A 17,892-nucleotide genomic window follows, 5' to 3' on the forward strand; every position below is an offset into this window, starting at 1 on the left:
AGGTGTTTGTCAATATGCAGGTGGCATCCCTCTCTCTTCATAAAAAGGGAGATCTGGCAAAAAAAACGAAGCTCCAATAAAAGTAAATCCAAACCACTGACAATCACAGAGATTACTGCTTGACTGGTTTACCACAGAGCGCTGATGTATGCAGGACATTCCACATAACTAAACTGGATAACTGGAGGGCTGCAGTTTATTGGTGTCACTGAAAGCCCACATGACAAGGACGCAAATGTGTCTGCCAAAGATGAAAAAAGGGTGGATGTTAGTTTTGTAATTCACTTGAAAAGAGGCCATGCCAACAGTATAGTCATATCCTTTTTTTCTTGAGACAATAATATTGCTTAATCTTTTCTGCGAATGGCTTGTTCATTAGAAGCCAAGGAGTAAAAGGCAGTGATAGATTGTTATCAAGGTTTTTTCTTTTTCCCTTTTCTGTGAGAAAACTAAATGCTGAGAATGAGGGTGAGAGACTTCACAGGCAATTGAAAATCCACTAATCCTTTGCGTTTTGCATATCGTCCAAAGCCCAGCTAATTGTCAAATGAAGACATTCGTTCTAAGCGATGAGTATGGGGCAAAGAAAAAAGACACAAACACAGAAAGCCAAGCTCTGAGACAGAAACAGATGGATATAGGCATAAGAGCCGGCACAGAGACAAGTGTGCAGGTTCTAGTCACAGAGTGACTTGAAATGGGGCCCTAAGATTTCCTCTGATTTCCTCCTCCCTCCTTTTGGCCCTGTTGCTGCGTCTTGTAAATCATTCTCAATTCACTGAAACAAGCCAGTTGGATTAGCTTGGTTTAGATCATAAACATTTGCAGCACAGACCACCCAGCGAGAGAGCACAGCCAAGACGAGAGTGTGTGTTAGTGTGCATATATGGGTGTGTGGTGTGTGTGTGTGTGTGTGTGTGGTGTGTGTGTGTGTGTGGTGTGTGTGTGTGTGTGTGTGTGTGTGTGTGTGTGAAGCCTCCCTCTGAGTTAAGAGGTGGGCACTGCGCACATATACGCTCAAATGTGGTCTCACCACATTACACATGCACACACACACACAGACATACTTTTACTGTGGTTGTGTTTTGCGCCACTTCCAGGGCCAGTGCACTGGGGCCCTCACCGCTGCAGTGGAAACCAAACAGGCCTGAGATGAACACAAACACACACACACACACACACACACACACACACACACACACCACACACACACACACTACACACACACACACACACACACCACAACACCCACACACACACACAACACCAACACACCACACCACACACACACACACACACACACACACACACACACACACCACAAACACACACACACAGACCTACACACACTGATACAGATGTCTCTGTATCAGGCTGCTTAACAATACAGATATTTGTTTACTGTAAAATAAAGAGATTGTGTTTGCAGACGTCAATTCATTTCTTCTTTATGCTTTCAGTTACAGTGAATGTTTTTTCCCTACTTTTTCTTAGGACTCAAGCCCCCAACACGGATGTGTTAATCGTAATTTCTCGAAAGCAGCTGCAAAGCGTTAAGTGTTCATCGACCCCAAACAAATGTGATATGAGGCATGTTTTCCAAAGAAATTGAACAAATAAATGCATTATTTTCTTACAAAGTTCAACAGTCTGCGTCATCAGACCATGAAATCATTATTTCTCACTTGAACACAGTTGGAGTAATTCCGCTCTTGTTTCTCTCCATATGCACAAGGTATCTGAGAGCCAAGCTGGTGTCAGAACCAGGAAATATCTGGGCTGGGTTTGAAGAGCCAGAGAGCAAAGCTGGGCAACTCCCTGCCGCAAGGATCTGGCACTTATTCTGTACGCTGCTTTCTGTCTAACTGACTTTCTAACTGTGTGTATTGTCTTTTAATGTAACTTTACTTGCATTAGTTGCCAGTCTTATATGTTCCCGCCATGTTCTTCTGTTACCTGTTTATATCGTATTGGCCCAAATACGAGTTCTGTTTTTCAATCAAATATAGGGCCCTCTTGTGTTCAAGGAATGCACATTTGAATATTGAAAGCAGGTGTTTTCAATAGAATGCATGTCTCCAATCATTATCAAATATTTACATTGTATATCTGTGAATACATTGTACAATCCATTTACTTTACATTTAATTTCATCAATAATTGTCACTTTGCCATTACATACCGTTATATGCAAAAGAGTAAATGTTTTGGTTTCAATGATAGTGCTGTTGCGTTAGTCATTTATTTAGAAGGTAACATGTTAAAAAGAATATAAGACGAGGGATAAAGGAATACAAAATATTAAGGACTCCTATCGTGGTTTGACCAAAAAGATCCAACAGCAGCTTACCTATCTTCAGTGTGTGTGTGTGTGTTGGCCTATCATTAAGGTACTTGTGGGGACCAACATCTGTTTACACAGCCACGTGTGGGGACTCGCCTCCCTTATGGGGACATAATGGAGGTCCCCATGAGGAGAATCACTAATTTTAGGGTGAAGACTTGGTTAGAGTTAGGGTAAGGTTAAAGGTTAGGGTTAGGCATGTGCTGGTTATGGTTAAGGTTAGGATAAGTCTCCAGGAAATGCATGTAAGTCAATGTAATGTCCCCTGAAGTGATGTATACATGGTATGTGTGTGTGTGTGTGTGTGTGTGTGTGTGTGTGTGTGTTGTGTGTGTGTGTGTGTGTGTGTGTGTGTGTGTGTGTGTGTGTGTGTGTGTGTGTGTGTGTGTGGATGTGGATGTTTGGCCTGTGTGGGTGAGGGACCTCCCAGTCAGTGGACAGTCCGCAGACAGAATGTGGCCACAGAAAGACACACACAGACAAACTTGGTAAGCTTTGTATTTATCGATAGTTTGATATATTAAATGGGATTAAACATGTCTTTCCTTTGGGAAATAACATTCACAGGATGTGTTGAAAAAACAAAACATCCAGGACAAACAAAGCATGATCAGGAAATGCTACTAAAAAAGGTCTGTTGAGATTCTAATATCTAAAGTACAGTACAAACTATTGTCCACATCCAAAATTCCATCTTATTTAAAAATGGTTCAAGGGTGAGCATTGACTCAGCAATACCTTTAGCTTTTTTATGTATAAACCTGCCCTGTTTAATGTACAACACACTCACAATATTTGGTCATGTTTGATCTCTTTCTATCTGGTGGCCTATGTGTAGTTAAACTTTCCTTCTCTTTCAGCAAAAACAGAATGAGTGCACGTACATACACAGACACAAACATGCACGCGCCTACATTACACACAAAAAAGTCTTTCTTTTCAACCGAAATAAATGTTTATGGCATTCCAAACATGTTGTGTGAGAGACAGTATGTGTGGTCCTGTCTGCACCTAGCAGGAGGTTTGAGGTTAAGGTGTTTGTCTGCTAGCGTGTTGTGAGCTGTGGTGTGTGCGTATGTGTGCATGGCAGTGATCAGAGAGAGAGAGAGAGAGAGAGAGAGAGAGAGAGAGAGAGAGAGAAACCACCATGTTTCTAATATATATTTGTTTTAAATGAGAAACAAAATAATTGACTGGATCCAAGATTTGTTTCTAACATTGTGAGGGAGTTTTTAGTACATATACAAATGTAGAGTGCAAGTAAGAGAATAGAAAGTTGGAGTGTTGGATAAATCTCTTCATATAAATTGAGTGAAAGAAAATTCACCAAAGGAGATAGCATAAGATGAGAGAAACGCACAGGCACAGAAACGTACCAACGTGCAGACAAAAAAAGGCCAAGAGAAAGCGCAAAATGTTTTACTGTGAAATGCTATAAATTCTGAAAATAGGACTTTTATTCCAAACTTAGTGGTTAAAGAGTGACTATGCAATGTGAGTAAAATGAATGCTTTACTGTAAAATAATCAAACACGTTTAAAAATCTTTCCTTTATAGAAATCCGAACAACATCGTTGACTTTTTTTACAGTAGGTTTTACAGGTATTTTGTAAATGTGTCACACATGTCCCAAATGTGGTTGGACTAAAGCAGTTATGTTTTAATATATTTCAATCATGGGAGTCTAAAATTGATGTTCAAAATACGTAAAGGATTGAATCATATGTCTGCTGGGCATCGAAAACATTATTTCCTGTCGCATTTGTCATGAAATTAGTTTACACGTGTGATTAGATTTAGACAAATATACATTTAAGCACTTAACAACATTAAAACCTACTGCTGCAGCTAAACGAAGACCCTAGAGGACACACACACACACACACACACACACACACACACACACACACACACACACCACACACACACACACACACACACACACACACCACACACACACACACACCACACACACACACACACACACACACACACACACACACACACACACACACATTATACACCCACAGAGCAGATCTTTAACTTTGAAAAGTTGACGTAAACTCTCAGCTTGAGGTCCACTTACTCGCTTGTTATGCAGCCTTTGACCTCATGAAACGCCTTGTCAGCAGGTGAAGCTTCCTTGGTTGTCATTGAACCACAGAATGTCTCGATGATGCATTCCCATCAGCTGTTATCCAACATGCTGAAATAAACTGAAGAATGAAATATGTTGAATACGTTTCCACCGTGCATAATCCAAAAGAGTTAGACAATGGCTTTGTTTTTTTCTTTGGCATATATAACAATCTCATGCTGTAAGAACAACAACAATCCAGCCTCAATAACAGCCAAGCAATTTAGTAACAAATAGCACACAATGCCATTCCAGCGTTTTACCAATCTCTGTGTTATTTCCCCAAAGGATCGTAAGGCCAGCATTGTAAAATACATGGAAACAGTTGTTAGCATTTATAGACCATTCTATAAGTACAAGTAAATAGCACAACACAGACACACATCCAGACAAAAAGTATTTACACATACACATGACTACACATTCAAGACACTTGAATAATGATGTAAACGAGACCACTAGGCAGACTAGAGCTATCATCATCGGATTGCCGGAGGTTTAAGCTGTTTGATGGAGTAAACTCTTGACCCATTATGCTGTTAAGGTTATGAATTAAAATTTAGAAGAGCTTAGTTGTTTTTAAGCATATTTCACTGTCACCAGAGAAGTTTAAACATGAGTGTTTGTTCTTTCGCCTCGTTTATTTTAGGCTAAAAGACGTGTGTTTCTAATTCATAACTCACCACTTTGACTGAAATATTTACAACTTGTGGCTGGTTTGCCATGAACTTTTGTGCAGACATTCCAGTCTCAAAACAATAAGTCCCCATCTCTTTTTTGAACCTCTGACTTTTCCTGTCATTATCGGTTAAACATTAAGATATTTTCAACACTTTAGTTCATGACCAAATGCATAATTTGACATTTATACCTCCATACTATACGTGTAGTGCTTATAGCAAATGTCAGCATGCTAACACTAAACTTCATGGGGAACAGGGTAAACATTATATACACTGCATAAAATGTAGGTATACATCAACATATACGCATTATAACTGTGATAGTGTTAGCATGCTTACCTTAGCAATTAGCTCCAAGCACCACTGTGCTCAAGTTCAGAATCACATAATTGCTATCATGGCTGTTAACTCTTAGTCTTGAAAATTGTCTTGGTGAGAAATGCATTTTGAAATGTACTTCGACATAGGTTACAAGTGAAATATGGCATATTTATTTTTAAAATGTTGGTCTGTAATATCAGAGGAAATGTTCATTGACAACAAAAAAGACAAAACACGACATGTGATGATAGGTGAAAACCATTTAGCTCAAGATGAAGATCTCAAAATGTTTCAGCCCACATATGCACAAAAATAAATATAAAAGTATGTCTTAAAGATATTAACAAACAAAGGATGGAAAGAAGATGGTTGAATAACTTCTTGTTAATATATTTGCAGTAGGAGACTGAGTAGCAAGTAGCAACTCATGGGTTTCTGTATCAAAAGGAAGATGTCATATATGCTTACTCGTACACACACACACACACACACACACACACACACACACACACACACACACACACACACACACACACACACACACACACACACACACACACACACACACACACACACCACACACACACACACACACACACACACACACACACACACACACACACAGATATATGCCTCTGCTCCAGATGTTGAGAGTATTTCGTTTCAGTGCAGGTAGTGCAGCCTCACATCGGAGAGGAGATAGATCAAAGCCCCTGGACAGCAGTGAAGACATTTTTGGAGGCGTTCGTAAACCCACCGCTGTCACTTTGTTCCCATATGGCAATATTCACAGATGCTGTTTGGAACGACACTCCTATATACAGAGAGCAGTAGGACAGCAGTAGTCATACACAGGTTCAATTATTTTCAATGCTACACATCAAATTAAATGTTTCTCTGGAGGAGGTAAAATGGAAATGTTGCACCACATAAAAACAAGATTCTCAAGATTCTCATGACATTAAGTCGTGGCATCAGACTTACTGTACATGATAAGTGACAGGTGAGGTTGCAGATAGGCAAAGTTTTCTCCTAAGAGCACAACCGAGTAACTTTTACCCATACTTCCACAGCATCAAGGTTTTTAAACCTGAATGTCAACATACAGTAACCAAAAGGGAACTCAGTACAGTAGCTGCTGTAGATTAATATGGGAGTCTGCTTAAGTAATTAACTGTGACAACATTTGAGTGTAAGGCTATTTTTTTGATAAGGTGCCATTAAAGATGTATTATCACACTAAGTTATTTAAGTAGTTAGTTAGGTAGGTAGTTAGGTAGGTAGGTAGGTAGCTAGGTAAGTAGGTGAAAATGAAATAAAACAATTTAATATTACATGCCTGTCAAGCTTAAAACACCATATCTAACTCAAAAAGCCAGATGTGTAATTAGACAAATGCATCTTATCTGTGAAATCACACAGACTCCTGTTATACGTGGCCACAAAGTAAAATGTTACCTTTGTGACTAAATCAAAAATAAATCAGCACTTTTCTAACTTTGTCTTTATTCTCCTCTTATGGCACTTGTGGAATAGTCTCAGACCTTCGTTCATGTGGGGGATTCAAAATCACCATTTGTGGTTATGTGAATGACAGACATGTCTTGGCCTTGACCACTAATGTAGTAATTTCTTCTCTCAACTTTATATGAAGCCTTTTTTAAAACAGGTGTCATTAATCATATCTTCAATGGGTTCAAATACCTCCTGTGTGGTCTAGTCTGAAAAGTAAAATAAAATACAAATAATAAAATAAACCCATATGGCCATTTTGGTTGTCATCAGTCCAATATAGGTATATATAGGTAAAGCTCACCATTAATGAACTGAACATATCTATTACAATCTTGTAATTTATTCTTTGCCCCCATTGGACTTGAATCGATCAAAAGGTAGGTGCTTTTTCAATTAAAATAGAAACTGCTTTTTCATGCAATATATTACATTAATAATAATTGATTAGTCCTTAGATCATACTGTTAAAAATGTGGACAGAAAACTCTGCTGTTGGCCATCTGAAGATATTCTGCTGCTGCAACAGCAAGTGAAAGAGCACTATCTGCTGGTCTGGTGAAAGTATTGCGTGTGAGATGTGACACTTGTCATTGGATATGAGAGTATTGGGCATAAAGATGTTAAAACCCATATATTTTATAACTGCTACTGATATACATAATGTAACTGTAAAATATAACCTTTTCTTTTTTATGTCAGCCAATTTTAGTCACCCTTCAAGCAATACAGTTTCTCTACTTTGCTATAGACATTTAAAATAAATTCTTCTTAGGTGTAGTAATGATGTAGCTCCACAAGCAGATGATTTGAAAAATATATATTGGCTTCATCAATATGTTTAGCATTTCTATATTTTATTGTGCACTGTGTGAAGAGTTGATTTATTTTTTAATAAATAACATACAAAAAATTCTCTGTGACAAAGTATTGATGGCGAAACAAAGATAAAAGGATTTCAATTTGTTAAAATAGGAAGTACCTTTATTTTGTGTCAACTAAATATTTCAGTTGACCTTTTAGGAGTCATTATGGACAACCCTAGATTTGACCAAATCTCCTAAGCGTTAAATTAGATTCCTATGAATCAGACACAATCCCTATTTATGTCTGACGTAAATGTTTGAGGTGAACATGGCAAGGACATTTGCCGCTTAATTATTAAAAGTGTGTGCTGTCTGCTCTGAGGGGGAGATATTCTCTGGACATGATGTGACTGACCTTGTTGCTTTCAACCCATTCACACTCCCGCCTTGCTTCACTGGTGGATGTCACAGTGTCACCCACAGGGATGAGAGAGAGGGAGAAAGAGAGGTGGTTGGTGGACATTCCTACACTGGTTGCTACTTACAAGTTCTGCATTTACACACACACAATACCCCCCCCCCCCCCAAACACACACACGCACAGCAAGTCACAGCACCCTCACGTAGATCTCTGGCAAAGCCAAAGCGATGCAACTGCTCCTCCATTGTGGACCCCCTTAACTCCCTCCTTCTCCCACTCTTTCTCCCCACTCCCCCCAATCTCTACTCCAATCCCTGCTAGATGGCCCCGCTCTTTTCTCCTGGTTGTCATGGAGACGGCTAACAAAGCCATCACTTTTACCAATTTCCTCAGAGACAGGTGCTGGCACAATGACTGCTTCCTCGCCGGCTGAAAGGGGAAGGGGCAAGAGGGGTCCATGGGAACTCCAGGCGGACACTCTGAGGGCTGTCCAAGTGTCCTCCTCCCCAGGCCTTGCCGAGAAAAGAAGGCTAATTTGTTGTCCCTGTTTTCCCAGGGAGGGGGGATGCAGGAGGAAGAAGGAGGGGGGAGAGAGAGAGGCTGTGGGTGAAAGGAGGGCGAGCGAGCAAGCGAGAATAAGTCAGAGAGAGAGAGTGAGAGCATGCAAAGGGGTCTTCACCAGTTTTCAAAACAAACCGCCTAATATCAGTCACTTCTCGTTTTCTCCTGCCAATGGGTGGCAAGGTCCTTCTTTCTCCCCTTGTTTCTTCATCTCCTCTCGCTTCTCCTATTCTCCTGCTACAGGTCTTTGGGTCCGGAAACAATGGCGAGTCATGGCATCATGACTGCAAGATGTTTCAATTTAGCTTTCAGCAAGCGTTCATTACCCCCTTTGTGAGTGCCTTGTATGTGTGTGTGTGTGTGTGTGTGTGTGTGTGTGTGTGTGTGTGTGTGTGTGTGTGTGTGTGTGTGTGTGTGTGTGTGTGTGTGTGTGTGTGTGTGTGTGTGTGTGTGTGTGTGTGTGTGTGTGGACTGCAATGTTTAGTGACAAATACGCTGAGCAGTAACAATAAAACTTTTTTCAACTTAAGCTAATAGCATAATACAACATTGGTCAGACAGAATGTTAATGAAACATTAAAACATACTACTAAATATCAAACAGTTTATGAATATTGTTCACTTGTTTCCACTTTGATATTATAATGTCACATAAAATATTAATACGTTTATTTTATTAGGGAACATTTCATGTGAGTATGGTTGATAAGCTAATGTTTCTTTTTTTAATTCACTGTTTACTGCTTTCTTTCAGAGCCTGGCTGACACTCTGAAGGAGGGGCTGTCTGTTGGCACAGCTACAAAGTATTTACTGCCCCTCTTAAGAGAGAAGCCCTGGGCTTCGAGTTTGATGGAGCTGTATGTGTGTATCTGTCTGTACATGTGTGTCTGCTTATGAAGATGTGTGACTTTGTTCATGCGTGTGTGGGAGCTCTTGTTTGAATAGACCATACAAACTTTTTGTTGGTGGCACAAAACTCTTTGAGGCCGCATATAAAGCACGTACCTTCTGTTAAGGACGAGCCATTCAGCTGCAAAAGACCCTAACGGCTATTGTATTGGCCTGTGTGTGTGTGTGTGTATGTGTGTGTGTGTGTGTGTGTGTGTGTGTGTCTGTGCGTCTGTGTGTGTATTTGTGTGCAATTTATAAATGCCAATAAAATCTGAAATTCATTATATCAAGCAAATATTGCTTTGTAATGGCCTGAAGACCCTACATTTTAACCCCGTTTCTCATGTCATGTTAAAGATGCTGCCTTTATACATTTTTATATAAGGTATCTATCTATGAAAAAATGAATATCTACTAGTATGGGCCTATCTTAATAACCATGAAGGTGATCTACTTCTCCCTTCGATTCGCAGGTGTATTAAAAGTATATTATTCTAAAATGTGAATAACATCTGAGGAGCAATCTGAGAGCTACATCGAGTTGCAAAGTTATGACAAACAGAATGGGAAGAGGTAAACAAAGGTAGCTTGTATTTTTCAGTACAGTCAACACGGGATGAATAGGCAGAAGGGACAGTGTGTTAATAAGTATAGGCTGAAATTGACTCACTGTGCAGTAGGGCTGTACCCGAATATTCGACTATTCGAATATTCGTTCGTTGGCCAACTATTCGGGTTTCAATTTCATTATTCGGATATTTGTTTTTGAATTTCTTTTAAAAAAAAAAAAATGTGTTTCTAAATGTATGCTATTAATAAAGGCGAATTGCCATATTCTTATACTATATTTATACTTTTGAATTGCACTGTTAAAATGCGGAAATATATACAATCTCAGCCTGTGCTCCTGACATCGCGTTCACTCACGGCCCCTACACATGACGGCGTGCGTTGCCGCTTCAACGCTTCTGCCCATTCACTTTGAATGGGATAACGTCACGATTCGCCGAACTGCATTGTGGGAGCAAAGCGTAGCTTCTCTCGCGGTGCTCGCTGCAAAAGTAGAGCAATGTTCTACTTTTGCCACCTCGACGGAGGCGTCAGCCAATCAAATCCCTCGTATGAAAATATGACAGTACAAGCACTAGCCAATCAAACCGTGTGTATGTTGGGAGAGCCAGACCGCAGTTATTTCCCATATGTCAAAAAATGGAGGAGAATATTATCATGGCGGTAGGGAATCACCCGGTACTCCATGACCAGTCCCTCTTTACATACAGGGATACAAACCGGAGGAGCCAGGCATGGGGGGAGGTGGCAGAGACAGTGGGTGAAACTGGTAGGTTTTCGCTTGTTTGGGGAGTTTATATCCAGTGTACTTCGTTTGAATGGACAGCTAGCAAGCATAGACAGTATATTTAGCCAGCATGGATGTAGCATGAATGCTTTGCTTTGTATGTCCGGGGCGGGACATTCATGTGATTGGTTGTTGGGCGTGTTGCTCGCGTTGACTCCCCAAGCTCAAGACATGCCCACCGCCAAGCGGCAACGCATGCTGCCGTGTGTAGGGGCCGTCACAGTCACGAACGCAAACGGCACGTTTCACCTCGCTTCACCTCGTTTCACCCACAACATGCCGAAGACTTCAGCTGTGTGGGACCGTTTTAAAATGGACGACGGTAAAAAGAAGGCAGTGTGCCAAATATGTGATAAGAAACTGGCCTACCACGGTGGCACAACAAAGTCACCTGGATGCTGTAAGTAGTAGCCTAGCTGCTTTATCCGCCGTTTAAACAGTAACGTTACACATGATAAAAACGTGCACCTACTTTGCTTGGAAAATAGTTGCAAGCAAGCAACCAAATTGCTTTTTTATATTAGTTTTTTAATTTTATCAGAATAGTGAAAATAATAGGAGTAATGTGGGAACATCTGGGTCTAACGGCCCTTCTACACTACAGGCATCAAAAAATCTTGAAGCTGGGCGTGTCTGAGGCTTGGCGATTTCTCGCGCCCAAGGTGACCAACAACCAATCAGGAATCTCCCACCCGCCCCCGGCATACAAAGCAATAGCAATGTTAAAACGAAGTAAACTGGATATAAAATCCCCAAACAGGCGAAAACCTACCAGTTTCACCCACTGTCTCTGCCACCTCCCTCCATGCCTGGTTCCTCCGGTTTGTATCCCGGTAAATAGTTCTGGTCGTAAAGAACTGGGTGTTTTGCTACCGTAAATTCTCCTTTGGAATATGAGGAAATGAACTGCGGTCTGGCTCTCCCAGCTTGCACGCGGTTTGATTGGCTAGCGCTTGTACTGGCGGGATTTGCATAAACAGGATTTGATTGGCTGATGCCAGCTTCAAAAGCATCGGGAGCATCAAAAGTTGAACATTGCTCAACTTTTGATGCTCACGATGCTTGCAAAGCCATGCCATGCTCCCCACAATGCAGTTCGGCGAAGATTCAAAATCTTCTACGTCACCCCATTCAAATGAATGGGAGAAGCGTTGAAAGCATTTTTCGATGCCTGTAGTGTAGATGGGGCGTAAGGCAATTATTGGCATAAAGTTGAGTAGCTCAGCCTAATAATAAATTGTGTCCATAGGTGCATCCCCACGCATCCCAGCCATCAACATCCTCAACAATACAGCAGACCCTACAGTTCCAAAAACCGATAATGGAGAAAAGAAAGATAGAGATAACAGATGCCATAGTAGATTTCATCGCTATGGATATGAGACCCATTTACATAGTCGAAGGCGAAGGCTTCAGAAAATTAATGAAGAAGATGGAGCCCGGCTACACTGTCCCCAAACGCTCCAGTATTTTAGATGCCATGTCTCTGAAGTACAGCGATCACCGAGACCAAATTGTAACTCAGATTGAAAACTCAACTGCCGTAAGTTTTACAATGGACATTTGGACCTCGGTGCGTATGGAGGCGTATATGGCTGTCACCTGTCATTTCACAACTCTGGAGTGGAAACTATGTAACTTTGTTTTCGAAACCAAAGTAATGGAAGTAAACCATACGGGAGTAAACATTGCAGAACAGCATGGAGAAGTGGCGGACGCCTTTGCCATTCCGAATTATAAGCGAGTAGCCGTTGTCCACGACAATGCCAGCAACATGAAGCTGTGCACAGAGACGCTGAAGAAAGAACCAGAGAAATGGGGCAACGTTCAAGGGCTCTACTGCTCAGGACACACGCTACAGCTGTGCATAAATACAGCCCTAAAACAGGACAGAATACGCCGCACAGTTGCGGCTGCCAGGAATCTCGTGGGACACTTCAGAAAAAGTCCAAAGGCTACAGCTGCGTTGAAATACAAACAAAAGCAGCAGAATGTTGTAGTGCACACAGTCACAAATGACGTCGCTACTCGATGGAACTCTACGTGTGAAATGCTTGACCGACTGGTGGAGCAACGATGGCCAGTGACAGCTGTTCTGTCAGATCCCAGCATCACGAAGAAAGCAGATCGCACCCTGGACCTGACAGCAGACCAGTGGAAACTGGCACAGGAGACAGCAGAAGTGCTGTGGCCCCTAATCACGCTCACATAACTGCTATCTCAGGAGGAGAACGTGTCGTTGTCTGCAACAATGCAAATGCTCTTTAACCTGAAGAGACGCCACCTGTCACCGAAGGAGGATGACAGCCCTGTCATCAGAGAAGTGAAGAAGACCCTCGTCACGGAGATCGACAGCAGATGGAAGCTATCACTTTTGGAGCCCAGCAGCATCTACCTCCTTTCTTCAGCACTGGACCAGCGATTTAAGCATTTAAAATTCCTCTCGAACGAAAAGAAGGACCTCGTCTACATTGAGGTTAGACTAATATTTTTAATTTAATTTATATTTACTATTATTATGCCACACTACTTTATCTTGTGCACGTGACTAATAAAATACTATTTGATTTTAAGGTTGTCCGCCTGGCTGAACATCTACACCAGCGACAGACCGTTCGGGAGGTGGAAGGAGAGCCGGCAACAAGCGATAGAGAAGAGGAGACTGCCGTGCCACCCCCCAAAAAAAAGAAACAGCAGGATATGCTGATGCAGTCTGAGTCCGATGATGAAGAGGAACAAGAACATGATGAGACAGCGCAAAGAAAGAGATGGAGAAATATTTGAGAGACACAACTACAATCCAGTCCGGCCCACTTGCATGGTGGAAGCACAACAGTGACCGGTATCCCAAACTGGCATGTGCGGCCAAGCACTGCCTTTGCGTTCCGGCCACTTTAACCCCGTCAGAGCGCATTTTCTCAAGGGCTGGCTACATCGTGAACAAGACCAGAAGTTCATTTTTACCTGAGAATGTGGATAAACTCATCTTCCTCGTGCACAACATGAAGAGAGTGTAGGCTGGCTTACGGCTTAGTCAAATGAAGCTTGCAACCTGATTGTGATTTATTTGTTTATTTGAAAGATTGGAAAGAAATTGTTAGTTTCTTGAAGTGTATGCTGCTGTTATTGTTATAGCGCTCAATCGCGCTACCTCCCTTGTTCTATGTGTTACCGTTTGTTTTATTATAAAGCTAAGCCATTCATTTATTTGTATTTAAATTGTTCGTTTATTAAAATGTAATATTATTATATTTATTACAGTTCGTTCATTTATTTTTCATTCTTCATTTATTTAAATAGGACTGTTTACTGTATCGGTAACCAGTATGACACTGTTAGGCCTACTGTTATACGGCTATGTTATTAAAAGTATTGTTGTTATAACAGAAATATGTGTTTTGTATCTTTGTTTGACTGTTCAGGTTGTAAAATGTTATAGACGGAATGTGGAACCAGATTTGGTCTGCGGGTGCTGCGCTGGGTTAAATGCACACATTTAGTTGTAATGTTTGCGAGTACTGAGACAATAACTAAATATAAATCGTAATAGTATGCTCTTTCTGCGCTTCTGCTTAACAGTGTTGTCAGGTGTCTCGGATTCGGAGCGTGTTATGAAAACTTTTTGAAAAAAAAAAATGTGAATTTTTTTTGTGGGAACAAACATTTTCTTAAAAAAAAATACAAATCTCTCCGCACCGAATATTCGAATATTCGCTGCTGATTACTACCGAATATCCGGAGCCCGACAAATGTTATTCGGGACAGCCCTACTGTGCAGTCATGGGCTGGCAGTGTTTGGCTAACACCTTGATGGAAGGTGCACCCTTTGAGAGGCAGACACTGTGATCAACCTCCCTGTTTCCTCGAGAGAAGTAGTCATTGCACTCCGTATGGCTCTCAACTTTTAATTTTTGACTTGTTTCTGCAATTATTCCCCATTGCTCTGCATGTGAAAGGGGCTTTCCCTTTGTGGTTTCAAACTCTCTCTGTTTGTCCTTTTTTACTCTTCTTCAACAAAGCGCGGCTGTGCCTCAGTGGCTAAATCTGCTTCTTGGTTTTGACAAAACATTTGATCACTTGATCAAAAGGCACCGTGGCTGCTGCTTGGAGCATTTGGTCCTACATTATCGGTTGTGCGCATTAAGCTGCTCTGTGTTTGGCTGTTATGCAGCATATTCATAAGATCTTTGTGGCATGCTGGGGTCATAGACGCGGGCAGAGCAGGGAAACTTGATTTAATCGTTCATAAAAATCATTCTATTTTTCTTCATAAGGCTCATCTGTTAATATAGTTTTAACGCTTTCCCTATCATCTTCTGACTGTTGAGGAGATGCCATGACTACTAATCTCTAACGGGTTTCCTAACCCTTACTTCCCCTTAAGGACACCTTGTTCCTTATCATAGGCGTGAAGCCCTTTTCAGTTCCCCCTTCCTTCTCCGTTTCTGTATCACCGTGCACTGTGACCGGATTCTAGGGATTTATAGAGGTCTCTCATGTAAAACTATATTAGGAAAAGAAGTATTCTTTACCAGGCTACTCTCAGGTTCTTTTAGTGCTCGGTACTCTAGCTTCCGGTGCCTCGGGCAGGGTGTTTCACTCCCGCAAAACTTTGTTTTTTAAGGGTCACATAAGGGTGTCCCCCTGTACAATGCCAAACTCTGTAAGGCAAGGAAAATCGGGCGACTTTTCACTTTCTACTCTTTGGTCCAGGCTACTCTCAGGTTATTTTAGTGCTCGATAGCCTACTCTAGCTTCCGGTGCCTCGGGCACTCTAAAATCCCCCCCGAGGTGTTTCACTCCCACAAAACTTTGTTTTTAAGGGTCACTTAAGGGTGTCCCCCTGTACAATGCCAAACTCTGTAAGGCAAGGATACATCGGGCGACTTTTCACTTTCTACTCTTTGGACCTAAGGTTCTCTTTTAACTCAGAGGTCCCTGTTCAGGCGCCATGAAACGGAATCTAACTTCGATACAACCAACATTAATATCTAGGTCTAGGTCCGATACCGAGCTCCGATGCTGATAAGGCTCCGGAAACGGCCGTCCTACCTTTAGGACTAAACCCCCCAGAATCTACACGCAAGATCACCGTGATCTGCTTAGTTAAAAGCGTGGCCTCTAACCCCAGCTGCCCGTCGTATCACTTATTCCAGGCACTAAAGAGTCGGATGTCCGATGTGTTGGTGGGCTGGTAGAACCCCAGAGCAGTATCTAAACTGTCCCTGGAGGAGAAACCCTGTGTCGTTGGGAGACTCCCTGGTAATTAGGGCAGCTTCAGGACCCACAATCCCTAACCCCCTCTTTTGATCCCCAGAACCAATCACAACAATGCAAATGTAATATCAAACATAGCCAGAGTCAAACATTAATATCACAGCAGTGATATTACCACATCAGCAGAGCATATGTCATATTTCAGTACCACACAAAGACAAACACACACACAAACATAGTGTGCCCGGAAAAAAACAACCTCCCAACGACCCACGCTTATCTCAACACACACAGGCACTCACACTCACACACACACACACACACACACACACACACACACACACACACACACACACACACACACACACACACACACACACACACACACACACACACATACACACATACACACACATACACACACACACACACACACACACACACACACACACACACACACACACACACACACACACACACACACACACACACACACACACACACACACACACACAAGCCTATCTTTCATCACAAAATTCATGGAGGCAAATCTCTCTCATCCTCTGCCAATCATTCTTTCTTTTCAACTTTCGAAGGCACCATCCCCTCTTCTGTCCAAGCATTGCCTATAAAATCTCCCCATTCCTCTGAAAAACATTGAACAATTTACTGTCACAGCACACTCCGTATCCTTTATTTTCTCTGGCCTCATTTCAGACAAGTGGTTTTTTTTTTGGCCCTGAAATAACCTAGCTAAACTGAAGAAGCCTCATCCTTGTGGCAATAGAGTTCTCATTAGCTATAGTAACTATGCATCTCGCAGCACAGGTTTGCAGGGTAACAACTTAGATGTGGTCAATATTGTACAATTATGTAATGTATAGGGGCTTAGTAACAACTTCAATTTGTTACACCATCTTTATCCGCTTGGGGTCACTTGTCATCATCACAGGAAAGCTAGCTGATTCCCAAATACTTTATTTGTTCTGTTCTGATATCATTGCACACAGCAGCAGGCTTAGTGAGAGTTGTAGTCCAGAGGGCCTCCACTCTCACAGGGATCAGACAATAGATTACAAGATATCATCATCTTCGGAGGATTTTGACCTCTATTGGTATCAGCAACAGATAAAAACACAAATAAATGTACAACTTTGTACATTTTTGGAAAACTATATTTACAGTGGCAATGAATATTATTGGACGCCTTTTGGTGCAGTACTACCGAGTACTCAGGTCCATATAGACTATATGGCGCTGGGAATACTACATTGCACGGAGGGAGGAAATGAGTCAACCTTAAATCCTTGACTGCAGTCTATAGGCTATATCTTTAGGCTATACTGATCCTTGGTGGTCAGATGAAGTATTACAATCATTGTTAATCAAGCAAGCTGCAAACCCTGAACTTTGGTCGTGTTTACAAGAAAAGCTGGTTGAAAAAGTTTGCTCAAAATTGTAAAAATGTGGAAAATAAATCCGTGGTCTGAAAGGAAATGTAGGCCAATTTCACACTCCCAGATACCTTCTGAAATGTGTTTTCTTATAAGAAAATGAGATAGCACCATCTCTAGGTAAATGAGGGAATTATTATTTCTACAAAAATAAGAAATACATTATTTGTTAATCTCCATTATCATG

At 41.5% G+C, this 17,892-nt stretch overlaps 1 long non-coding RNA gene across 1 annotated transcript in view; it reads right to left on the reverse strand.

Moving 5' to 3' along the window:
* LOC117462475 (uncharacterized) overlaps nt 1-17,892 on the reverse strand; it is a 19,848-nt gene continuing 1,956 nt past the window's right edge. The window contains exons 2-3 of the long non-coding RNA XR_004553827.2: nt 4,431-4,560; nt 1-241 (exon numbers count right to left, since the gene is read on the reverse strand). This is a non-coding gene — a long non-coding RNA (uncharacterized lncRNA). The remainder of the gene's footprint in view (nt 242-4,430; nt 4,561-17,892) is intronic.

This window comes from Pseudochaenichthys georgianus, chromosome 17 (assembly GCF_902827115.2).
Source record: "Pseudochaenichthys georgianus chromosome 17, fPseGeo1.2, whole genome shotgun sequence".
Lineage (NCBI taxonomy): Eukaryota > Metazoa > Chordata > Actinopteri > Perciformes > Channichthyidae > Pseudochaenichthys > Pseudochaenichthys georgianus.